This window comes from Notolepis coatsorum, assembly GCF_963971535.1.
Source record: "Notolepis coatsorum genome assembly, chromosome: 3".
Taxonomy (NCBI): Eukaryota; Metazoa; Chordata; class Actinopteri; order Aulopiformes; family Paralepididae; genus Notolepis; species Notolepis coatsorum.
Window position 1 is genome coordinate 96,457,213 of NC_140167.1, and position 12,865 is coordinate 96,470,077.

The 12,865-nt window shown below is 44.8% G+C and overlaps 1 protein-coding gene across 1 annotated transcript in view; it reads right to left on the reverse strand.

The window, feature by feature from the left end:
- Positions 1 to 12,865, reverse strand: part of LOC311225925 (dynein regulatory complex protein 11-like) — a gene marked incomplete at both ends in the record, with an annotated part of 65,021 nt that overhangs the window by 21,171 nt on the left and 30,985 nt on the right. The window lies entirely within an intron of this gene.

The window sequence follows — 12,865 nt, forward strand, 5'->3', positions numbered from 1 at the left end:
AGCAATGGAGAAGAGTTTGTGATTATGTATGTCGCTATGTTTTGAGTAGCGACCATCTGTGGAGATTTGTAAATTCTTTATGTTCGGTTTTTTCAGTTATTGATGATGGATGTGTATACTTGTTTGATTATAAATCTGTATTTGTTATGGGCCAAGTATGGTTGAAGTGAGAGCAGCGGCGTTTTGTGATGGGATTTGGCGTGAACCTCCCCCCCCCCCCCTTTTTCCTCTGTCTCTTCCTTCCTCGTTCACACTCTCTCCCTCCCTCCCTCCCTCCCTCCCTCCCTCCCTCCCTCCCTCCCTCCCTCCCTCCCTCCCTCCCTCCCTCCCTCCCTCCCTCCCTCCCTCCCTCCCTCCCTCTCTCCCTCCTTCCCTCCCTCCCTCCCCCCCCCCCCCCGCCCCCCTCCGCTCCATCCCTGTCTCCCAGCTTGACTTTGTGGGATGACAGGTGCGCAAAGGGAGTTTTGTTGTTGCCTTTATGGTGGGCTTGGAGTGTTGGTTATATTAATATAGTGTTACTTGCTAAAATAGGATTACGTAAGGATAGATAGAATATTCATGGTCGTTCTTTTGGTCTGATTGAAGTTAAGGTTGGATTAAGTTAAAGTTGGCAGCAGATGATGGTGATGTGTTTGGAGCCCTGTGGGTAAACGGGACCAGGCGATACGGGGTATTCTGCTGATTGAGTGTAGACGGTTTTGGTAATAGTTAATGTTGCGTTGTGTGCCCCCCCCCCCCCCCTTTCCTCCCCTTAGTCCCTGTATCCCTGTATCCCTCCCTCCTTTTTTCTTTTCCCTTCGCCCCTTCTCTGTCTCTCCTTGTATTTCTCCTTGTGGTTCACCATCCCTAGATTTGCGGCGTATGTTGTGGGTTTGTAGGTTTGTTTGAACTGCGTTGTTATTGTGTATGTGAAGTGGGTACCGGATGGGCGCTGGCCTGTCTAGGTGCTGGTGATGGTAGGTTGAGTTTGTGATGTTCCTTGGTGGGAGGCTTGGGGTGTTTTCGTTCGGATTCGCGACTGGAGGAAAACGCTTTGGGCTGAAGACGGACGGTTCTTTGTGTATTCAAGGATCTGAAGGATATTGCGGTGGCATGGTGCGGGTGTCCGTGAATTTATTAACGTGGCCAGCTGTGCTATGTGTCGGTCAGGGTTTTAGTGATCTAAGTTGCTAAAGGTTTATTGTTTTCCCTGATTGGTGGTTGGTAGCAGTAGCAACACTGATTAATTTTTATTAAGTGTTGTGAGGGGGTACAAGTGTGTGTGTAAGGAGTGAATGAAATTGATGTTGTATGAGGAGTGTGAAGCAAAAGCGAATAATACATTTAGTCGATACGCTAATCGGACATTTAAAGTAAGAAATAAGATTAGGATGAACAGATTCATCAAGCAAAGAGAGATTGGAACGGATGAAAGACCGGGTTTACCAAGGTTATTAGGCAATTGATAGGCGGGGGACTAATGATTATGTTTCCCAGAAAATCAGGTGGAGAGAACACACAGGGGATTGGAAACCTCCAGTGTTCCTGTTGAAGGAACGGACAATCAAGATAAGCTGTATCGTTATTTTCAAACAGATCACACTGTGTCTCTCTAAACATTTTAGTATAGTGTTGCCCGACATTTCCAATGCATAACGAATAGTGGAAATAATAGGGAAATGCCACTGTATTAAGTCTGGATGTTTTTGCTTTCTTTCTGTACAGGTGCTCGGCTGAACAGGAGCTCTGGACGATTTCCATAACCATCTAGGGGAACGGCTGTAATGAGCCTTGGTATAAGTATGAATGATAAGCCAGTTATCAATCTTGTCTGCACAGTAAAATTTTGACAGTGTGAGTGTTTTAACTCAAGTAAGTAGAAATAGTGAAAGACAGAGAAACTTGTTTTTTCAAACGGTGAATACAGGAGTGGTTGAAAGTGGAGTGAATGACAGTAACATAGGAAGTTCACCTTAGTGGAACATTGATAGGAATAACTGAAGCGTTAAATGCAATAACAATAGAATAACAACAACAACAATATGGAAAAGGGCCTTAGTGATCAGGCCATTGGGGGGAGAAGGCCGAGAGCCTCTGCAGACATTTCCCAGATAGACTTTACCAGTGATAATGATCTGATTGATTGGGACTTCTCTCATGTGACCAGTACGACAGAAGGACTTGAAATGTTGACTTTGGTTCCAATACAGGGGAGTGAACCAGTGACAACGGTGTTACTCCAACCAGAACCGATTCAAGCTGGAGTGTCCATTGCAGGCGACTGCGGTTTAACCAAGGGGCAGAAAAAGAGACTGAGGTTACAGCAGTCCCACGAAGTCCACTCTGGCTGGATGGCTGGAACTGAGACCGACAGCAGGTATGGAATACTACACGAACAGTTTCTACAGCCCACCCGTTTCCCATGTCCACCCTGCCCTCAGCACCAAAGCCAAGATGAGAGGCGGAGCCCAGCGATGGGAAGTCAAACCGCCAGTGCTGAGATGGGGGAAGAGGCAGCATCCTATAGACAACAGAGAGCGTTTGTGACAGCGTTCGAACAACACGAGGCAGTTCATCGAGATCTGATGAAGACACAGCTGGAGATCGGTCAAGCCGCACACGAGACTCAGAGATTGGAACAAGAACTGGCAAGAAAGGCTGCGCTGCTAGAAGCGACAGCTGTTGAGATCATGCTTCGAGCGTCTGACCTAGGCCGCCGTGATCAAAGAGTGCCCTGTGCTCCGTTGCCCGGACAGGGAACTGGGCCGCAACAGGGTGAGCAGAACCGCAGGAGGGGTGAGTTTCCAGGCCCCTCCCAACAAGAGAAGGCCCGAGGAGAGGCAGCAGAAAAGGACAGGTATGCCCCTCTCTCCTCCAGGCAACAGGACATGCGCCCAGAGGACGGGAGAGGGGTTGACCTGGCGAGGACTGTGGGATGCCAGCCGAGAGACTGCGGGAGTCGTGGTAAACTGGAACCCCTGGGATGGCCGGCGTCGGCTGTGTGCTGGAAATGTGGGGAGGTTGGTCATTTCGCTCGGTCATGTGACAAAGGGTGGAGGGCTCAGCAAACGTCCAGTAGGATGCGAGAGTCCAAACAGAGTTGCTGGAAATGTGGAGAGTTGGGACATTTTCAGAGGGGGTGTAAATAGGGGGTGTCTGCATAGGTCATAGGTTGATTAAGAGCAAAGCGGAAATGCACAAACAAAGCCTTTTGGGTGCTTGAGTAAATAGAGTTATTGATAAATTAAGATGGAAAATGAGACTGATTAGAATAAGGATAGCGATGAGGATACATAGATAAGGTTTGATTAGGTGTGCAAGTTACTAAAATGGTTTGGAAGACTAACCAGGGTAAGTTGGGGCTATAGAGGGATGAAGTAACTGGGAAAATTGCATGGATTAATCTAAACTAACAAAATTTATGGTTTTAGACAGGAACAATGGAACATATAATATTAGACAGAGTTAGAAACAAAGGACTATTTATAGTAGTGATTACAATACTTGATCAAAGGGTGGTCAAAGTTGAATTAAGGAATTAAAAAAAAAAAAAAAAAAAAAAAAAATATAAAAAAACCACAATTATTATTTCATTACTTATTTTATTTCTTTTTGGATTTCTAATTTTGCTGTCTTAGTTTTGCGGGGGTATTTATGCCTCTAGATGATTGTTAAGTTCTGTTTGATGGGGGTGTAGCATGTAGGCGCTCACAATTTTTTGTTTGTTAATTTGTTTGTTTTTGTTTGGTACTCCATATTTTAATAGGAAACTGGCTGGCTGGGGGGGATCTCTCGCCGGTCAGGGATAGCAGGTGGTGGTGACACAGCGGGACTGGTAGGAAGTCTGATATAATGAGCTGGGAACTGAGAATGGACGGGAGCTGGTTCATGGTTTGTTTTCCGCTCATTAAGACTCCAGATGTAGAATCTGGAGGGTTGTGTCACTTTTTGGGTTATGGTAAGGGTTGGGGAAACATATTTCTCTGTCTATAGAAAGCTCTGTAGGTTTTTGGTCGCAAATTGGCCAGACAGTGTTCATGTAGAGTGCAGACATGTGAATTTGATGATTGACTTATGGGAGGCTCTGCACCGGCTTGTTGAAAGCTGGCGGGGTGTGTGTGATGTGTGTTTAAAGGGACTGTGGTTTGTTGACCATGCACATAGGTTCTGTTGGTGATTGGCCTCGTCTAGAGCTGACTGTCCGGACCGAGGAGCTGTCGGGAAACAAGGTATTTGAAAGTGAAATAATGGTTATTCCACTGTCAAGGGTGGAAGTGGTAGTTGTGTTGATCTTAAGATATTTGATCTAGTAAAACAGTACAGCACAAAAAGAAATGAGACAAAGGTGATTTGATTGAATGCTAACGTAGGAAGCTGTGAAATACATAGATAAAAAATTTGGAGAAAAATGTATTGTCAGAATGCAGAACAGTAGAGAATGTATCTGCGAAAATAAATGTTTCCAATCTATTGTGTGTTTGTAAATAATAATCCAAAATGAAAAAAAGGACAGAGGGAAAATCGTTTCCTTCTGTGGAGAATCGGAGCAGTACCAGAGACCTGCATACAACGAAGAAAGAGGCGGTGATTAGCACAAAATACAACAAGAAGAAAGAAAACGGTCAAAAACGAGTTAGCAGTAAAGGCCTTAGGAGGTTGGAATAGGGATAACTGACAGGGATGAAAGCGAAGGATAATTGAGGCCTCAGTGGTCTTTTCAAGGAGAAGAAATAATTTATGTTGCTTGTTTGAATTTCCCTCAAATGTTTAGAGAGTTAATCTTTTAGTGGTGTGATGTATTAATCTTTTCTTGCAGAGTCCATTACACAAAATAGACATTTAAGCTAATTACACGGATTAAAAAAAAATAGTCTAAACAACAAAGCTAATATTGAAAGAGTGTTTCTTGTAAAAACAGGAACAGCTTTCGTAGCCTGGATGTCATAATAATAACTGATAAGATGTATAAACTGTGAAAGGAGGAAAAGGTAGGTGAAATGATGATTTTGTAACTGTACAGATGGAAAGGGGTTTGTAGTTCGATTTGGGTAAATTTTGGATTTTTTTGAAAAATTTAGAAAATATTAGCAAAAATTATGAGAATGATTTTAAACATGTTTAATTTAGAATATTAATGTTGTATAGTGGGTTATTAAACCCCCTAAGGGTGGACTGTCGTATATTTCTAAATGAGAACATGAATAAATGCAAGTGAAATGTACAAGGAAAATGATTAGAAAGACAAATGCTGATTGATAGAAGGGCCATTTAGAGTACACCATGTGAAGTTATTTCTGAGACCCTAGGCTTGAGAGGGTAGAGGCAGGTTGACTCCCCAGAAACAGATGGCTGACCTTAAGACAATAAAACTGACCCCTCAGGACTATAGTAAGACGGGCCGAAAGGAGTCGTATGTACTTTGGCTAAAGAGGTTGAGAGACAGTGGCCCCTCACCCAGCCAGCTGGCAGGAAGCGAGGTGGTTTAAAGTAAGTGGTTTAGGCCCCCTCCAACTGACAAGAGAGGAGATCATTATCGTTGAGAACTAAAACAAACTGAGAATAACAGTTGAGATCAAAGGTCATATTTACCCTAAGTAAGGACTTTCAAGTTACGACATGGCAGAGTGGTCAGGGGACAGAGTGAATCGGACTGTAAAAAGAGCCTCTCAGATAGATGAGTCAGCAGCACTCAAGTGAGGCCAAGTGTTCAAAATGCATCAAGGTTTAGCAAATCAGAAAACGGAAGAAACAATAAGAAATGCAGTTAATTGGTAAATATCAGAGACGAAGGGTTAGACCATTTGCAAAATGTGGTGTTTCATGGAGACTAGTAAATCGTCCTACGAGATGGAAATCAAATAACATGTGGTGAAATGCTAATGCTAAATATAAAATAATGAACCCAATAGGCATATGGTTTGTTGTCTGGGCACTGTCTGAAAAGTAGTCTGTTTCTTATCTAGACTATGTAAACATTTTTGTCACAAGCATGAGGATGTTACTCAGGGAAAAACTAATCCTCTCATCAAGTGAAGTGTCAGCAAGATTCAAACTGTGAAACCGTGGTCACAGGACCCAAACGGTTGTGTCAGCGAAACATGTGGTCACAGGACACCAGCAGACAAGTTTCTGCTGGAATGTGACCAAAATAAGGCAGGCAGGGACTCGCTCTCTCTCCCCCCCTCTCTCTCTCTCTCTCTCTCTCTCTCTCTCTCTCTCTCTCTCTCTCTCTCTCTCTCTCTCTCTCTCTCTCCCTCTCTCTCTCTCTCTCTCTCTCTCTCTCTCTGATAAAAAGGGCTGATGGCGACACACTCAGGAGACTCACACCCAGAAGGGACCTGGAGAAGCGCTGACACACCAGAAAGGACCTGGAGACACACAGGGGACGGACCCTGAGAGGCGAGCCACACAGAACTGGAGAGAAGAGCCTGAGACACAGCCAGCAGGGAACCTGGAGACTGAGAGACAGACCTGGAGCGCTGAAAACCTCCCCCACAGAGGGAGACTCGCCAAGCCGGCTACTGCAGAGCCAAGCCGTGACACAGAGGGACTGAGACCCGATGACGGATGAAATCGCCTCGCAGCAGGGGATCCAGACTCCACCGAGGGTAGATGAAAGAACCAAGCGCTCCCAAACCTCCCAGGATCCGAAAGCAAGGTTGCCGTGACAACCAGACCACGACCACTAGAGAGAACGCGTGTTGGCCTGGAAACCAAGACAACAACCAGAGAACCACACAGGAGAAGAAAAGCTCTGATCGGGCCTAGCTGATCCGAGCAATGGACCAAACAGCCACAAACCAAAGAGACAATTAGATTTGAACCAAAGAGACGATGTACTTGTTTTTGATTCCTAAGCTGTAGTATTAATAAACAACCGCCGCCCGTTGATTTTGACCATATCGTCAGTCTCCTCTTACTTGAAACCGAACATCTGAAAATACCTAAACCAATGCAGAGGAAAGGGTAATAGAAAACTATACGATCACAAATAGAGATGAATGAAGCCAAAAAGGATACTTCACCTATTTAGCTGATGTCGGTATAGACCCTCTTCTCTTTGGATTTAAGTGTTGATCTTTGTCCTTTTGGATCTCTCATACATGCTCTCTCTCTAACACACACACACATGCTCTCTCTCTCTCTCTCTCTCTCTCTCATACATGCTCTCTCTCTAACACACATGCTCTCTCTCTCTCTCTCTTTCTAACACACACAGTCTGCCTATGGCGGCCTTTCTCGATGGCTAGGCTGTGCTCGCTGAGTCTGTATAGTCAAGATCTTCAGTCACAGTGCTCAGGTATTCTGCCACTGTGTACTCTCTGTTTAGGGCCAAATAGCATTTCAATTTCTTTCCAATGTGTCTCTCTCTCTCTCTCTCTCTCTCTCTCTCTCTCCCTTGGATTTAAGTGTTGATCTTTGTCCTTTTGGATCTCTCATACATGCTCTCTCTCTAACACACACACACATGACAAACACACATGTTCTCTCTCTCTCTCTCTTTCTAACACACACAGTCTGCCTATGGCGGCCTTTCTCGATGGCTAGGCTGTGCTCGCTGAGTCTGTATAGTCAAGGATCTTCAGTCACAGTGCTCAGGTATTCTGCCACTGTGTACTCTCTGTTTAGGGCCAAATAGCATTTCAATTTCTTTCCAATGTCTCTCTCTCTCTCTCTCTCTCTCTCTCTCTCTCTCTCTCTCTCTCTCTCTCTCTCCCTTGGATTTAAGTGTTGATCTTTGTCCTTTTGGATCTCTCATACATGCTCTCTCTCTAACACACACACACATGACAAACACACATGTTCTCTCTCTCTCTCCTCTTTCTAACACACACAGTCTGCCTATGGCGGCCTTCTCGATGGCTAGGCTGTGCTCGCTGAGTCTGTATAGTCAAGGATCTTCAGTCACAGTGCTCAGGTATTCTGCCACTGTGTACTCTCTGTTTAGGGCCAAATAGCATTTCAATTTCTTCCAATGTGTCTCTCTCTCTCTCTCTCTCTCTGTACACTGTATATTGACTGTAGAATGGGAGCTCTCTCTCGCTCTCTCTTTTGCTATATGTTGACTGTATCATGCCCCGCCTCGGGCAGCGCTATTATTTAAGAATATGTTGACTGTATGAAAAAAGAAAAAAATATATATATATATATATAATTATTCTAATTTTTTTTAACCTTTGGGGGGGGGGGGGGGGGGGGGGGGGGCTCGCGTTAAATCTCGCACAGGGCCTCGCATTTCTCCCAGGCGGCCCTGGAGACACACATGTACAAATGCGCACGTAAATGTGTGTTCCACGCACTCATGCACGGCTGACATACAGGCTGACCAATACACAAGACACACGACGTGCACTGAGGAGAGACACCACATACACACACTGGACTAGGGCAGGGGTTCCCAAACTTTTCAGGCCAGGGCCCAGAAAATAAGGCGTCAGAGAGCCGCGGCCCAATGCACATCGTCTGGCTTTTTTTTTTTTTTTTTTTGCCAGGCGACCGATTTTTTAAGCCAAATATCACTTCAATCCTATTAAGTTAGTTCAAGTTAGTTATTCATTTATATGTGCTATTTATGAGAGGGCTAACTTGTTGCAAAATAATAATGCTAATAATAATAGCCTCATTAAAATACTATTGTTGCTTCGGTTGTTTTCAGCGTTTTATGTGCATAATCTGTTATTTAGTTTGAAATGTTCGTTGAAATAAGTAGATTTTTCGTTTTTGTTTATTTATTAAGTTAATATAAAACCATATAGTCACATTTTAGAATACAATAGAATAGAATTTTAGAATACAACTAGAAACACTGTCCTGGCCTGCCGGTTGTAACAATCTAGATTTCAATTGTACCTTGCTATATTCACCTTGTATAAATACTTTGCTTATTCACTTTTATATTACATTGCTTGTTAACTTTTTATAATAAATACCTTCAAAAGTGTTTCATCTCTTATATTTTTAAATATCTTATTACAACTTTCACGATTGAGTCTAAAACGTGACAATTTGGCTTTCCCTGGGTGGGCCTTCATTCGGACTTGCCAACCTGTTTCGCGGACAATATTGACTGAACATCCACTCAAAGGATCCACTTTCAAAGGTAAGCAGGACCTGTTACGTTAAGTCGAAATCTGCATAGTTAAAACAGCCATTATGAGTGGATGCATTCTCATTATTGTCTTGGTGCAAAATAGGAGAAGCGGGTCGATAAAACCAGGTGTTTTGTTTTTTCTTTTGATAAAAGGGAGACGTTTTTATTTGCGCAGGCAGCGCCGCCACGCTCCGATGCGAGACGAGCATGCATTTAGCTGTCTATAACGACGGAGTGGTGAGCAATCATACATTTAGTCATTTTACCTATTATTTGATTTTATTTGGGTTTATTACGGATCCCCTGGCTGGTGCCATAGCCTGCTGGTCTTCCTGGGGTCCATGAGGAACAGTTATTATTATTACAATTCTTTATTTTTTAAAGGCAGTACCAAACACATATTGCATGATGGAAATAACGGGTTGAATGGCTGAAATTACGTGCGTGCACAGTGACGAAAAAACAAAGGTAGACAGGTCAACATATTTTGTATGCTTTTTAATAACAGTATTAAATACAATTAGAGATTATTTTTTAAAGTGTATCTGCTGTAAATACAGCTGAGGTTTTGAGGCAGGTTAATCCAAGGAGTTAATGCTCTACAAATAAAAGATATCCTTAGAGCGCTCTGGTGTACTGCTCATGCACAGTATTACAAATGACTATCTGTTTATGTATGGTTACAGGAGTTTTTACTGCTCATGACCAACTTGGACAGCATGAGTGTATTATAAGACAATCTTCAACGTTAGGCCAAGAGAGGCGCCCGGCGGGCATGCATATACGGCTCACATTAGACCTTGGTCAGCAGCCCATATAGTACTAACCGTGCTGCCCTGTTCTGGGCAACCTGGAGCTTACAGAGGTCACCGCTGGCAGTGCCACATCGCAGAGCGATGGTCAAGATGACGTGTAACTAAACGTTGCACTATCTGACATGAGTACGTCTCCTGGAAATACCGATTGCCCTTCCCATTTTAAAAACAATATAATTAATATGCTGAGATCAAGACAGAGTGCTATCCAGCTTCACCCCAAGAAGTTTAGTACTTTCGACTTGTTGAACTGCCGAATTACACAAGTTTAAATGAATCTTTGGATTTGTAGATTACCTGCCTTGCACAGTGCATTTGGTTTTGGGGATTTTGAGGGCAGGTCTGCTGCATGCTGCCCAGTCATGCGCGGCATTACACCGCTCACGGCTTCAGTGTGCATTGTATGATGGTGCAGCGTGGACGCGTCCCTCTCTCTCTCTCTCTCTTGCATCCAACGAGTCATGTGTCTGTATTTTGTAATCAAACTGACAGATGGCTGGACGTGCACGACGAGGGACAGGGGGCGCGGAGCGACGGCGGAACCTCACGTACTGCTTTACCTGTGGAAAACCCGGCCATTGGGCCCGGAACTGTTATCAGGACAGGGGAACCCACGAGGGAGGTCTAGAGTTTTTTGGCCCCTTTTCACAACTAGGTTATCAGCGGCAGGTCCCGCCCCGAAACACACTGGCATCTACAAGCTCTGACGCACACGCTGATAATCTCGCTAGCACACGCCCTTACACTGGCGCGCACGATCACGACACACACACACACACACACACATACACACACACACACACACGTTGTCTGCACACACACACAACCTAATACGAACACAGGCACACATACACACACACACTCTGATACACACACACGTACACTGACTGCTCCAGACACGCACACATGAACACACACACTCTGATACACACACACGCTGACTGTGCGCCCATCACACACGACACTCCGCTTCGCTCTCTCTCACTATTTGGTCCTTATTTTACGTTATTTTTATTTTTTGGGTGTAGATTTTGTATTTTTTCTTTTTACTCTTTTTGGGTTTTGAGTCTGGTTCATTTTAAATTTGCCGTTTTATTCTAATTTCTGTCTGGATGTCATTTTAATGTGTTGGATTGATTGGTAATGTTGGCGGGGAGGGCCGCTGTTCTATTCTTCTCTCTCTCTCTCTGTGGCTCTGGGACGGGCAGCGGACTTGATTCTGCTCGGATCCCACACGGACCCAATACTCAGCCATGGATATCCTCTGTCAAGGGGGGACGGGCCATGGTGACAGCTGGACCACACTGACAGCAACAGGTCCGGAAGCTCATAGAGGAGAAGAGGTGGAGTATGAGACATTGGAACACTAAGTTGTGACGTTACATCCCCCGACGGCTCTGTGGTCGAGGTCCTGCTGGGCCTGGCGACCTGGGGTCATGGGCTGGCACGGAGCAGCGGTACAGAGGACCCCCCGCTGTGAAGCCATGGAGCGGTTTGGACGAATACGGGTCTGTCTTTGTCGGATATGTTTGTGTCACTGATGCCAGTACTCTTATCATCCTGAAGGGTGGTGTCGGCCGACCGGCTGGTTGCTGCTGCACTCACCGAGGACAAGGACTCCTCCTTCTTTCCAATGTTGAAGGGGGCGGCCGTTGGGATGGACGCTCGCTGAGGTTGACAGAGGACGTGCGCCGCTGCTACATCTCTGTATCCTCCTAAAAAGCCATCTCTCAGTATTCTACCAAGAGCCATGACAGTCCCCACCACGGTGCTATCTCTCCTCCCCTCTTCTACTCCTCCTCCCCCGTTTCTCCCCAACTGACTGTGCAGGAAGTGGAGCTGTCCATTGCCACGTATTACCAGATTGTGTTATCCAGATATGGGAGGGAGCTATGCCTAGTCTCTCCTCACCAGATAACATGGACTCTCCTGCACCTGATACCGGGAGAAGAAGCCTCATATTATAGGACTCTGTCTCCTACTCTACCATCTCTCTCATCTCTCTCTGTCCCTCTCATTGACCGCATCCATCTCTCTCTCTCTCCTCTGGGCCCCCCAATTTATGTGGTCACACTCCACAAGCCCAACTAGGTTAAGTGCAAGTCTGATGTGTTGGTCATCCCATACGTTGAACATTGTGATTAGAAATATGTCCAGAGATGTGCTGGGATCCATCGCGGACGTCGGACGGCGGTGTCCTGTGCCAAGGACGTTTTTTCCTGGACTTCAATATTAGATATTTTTTGGCCTTTTAACAGGTTCATGCTTAGTGAGGTTGAGGTCTGTGGTATGTGTTTATGATTCATCCGCAGCCTTGTTCTTGCTAGGTGTTGGTAGGAACATTGGAGTGGTCTCCATTCCTGTGTCCTTTAGAAGTAGATATTGTGTAGATCATTTGTTTCCTGTTTTGACGTGTCATTTTGTGTCATCCTCCAATTATATCATAGTTTTGAGCAAATTATTATTCAAGTATATTCTTTAGTAGGCCGTCCTTTCTGGGCCGTAGATTGTCTCGGGAGGTTTTTTGGCCACATGCAGGACTCTGTTTGATGTGACCAGTGGAGAAGTTGATGATTGTGCCATTTCTCTATTGACTCTTGTGCTTGATATGTTGGGTCAGCTGGTTGGGTGTGTTTTTTATTGTTTGGTTGTTTGTTGATGATTTTGCATATGGTCCCCCTTATATTTCATTTTTTCCCTAACTAAAGTTAGGGAAGGGGGGACTGTTGAAATATGACACGTATATCATGTAAATGAATAGCAGAGACATTCTCCCATCATTACACTATACAAAGTTTGTTTCCCTTAAAAAGACGTCTCTCTCCCAGCCAGAGGGCCACTCACAGATTCTTATCAGTGACCTGCTGACCCTTGGTGCAGGCTGTGATTCCGCCCCTCTCACACACAAGCATACACACACACATACACACAGGACAGATACACACACACCAGATACACACACACTTACACATAGGACAAG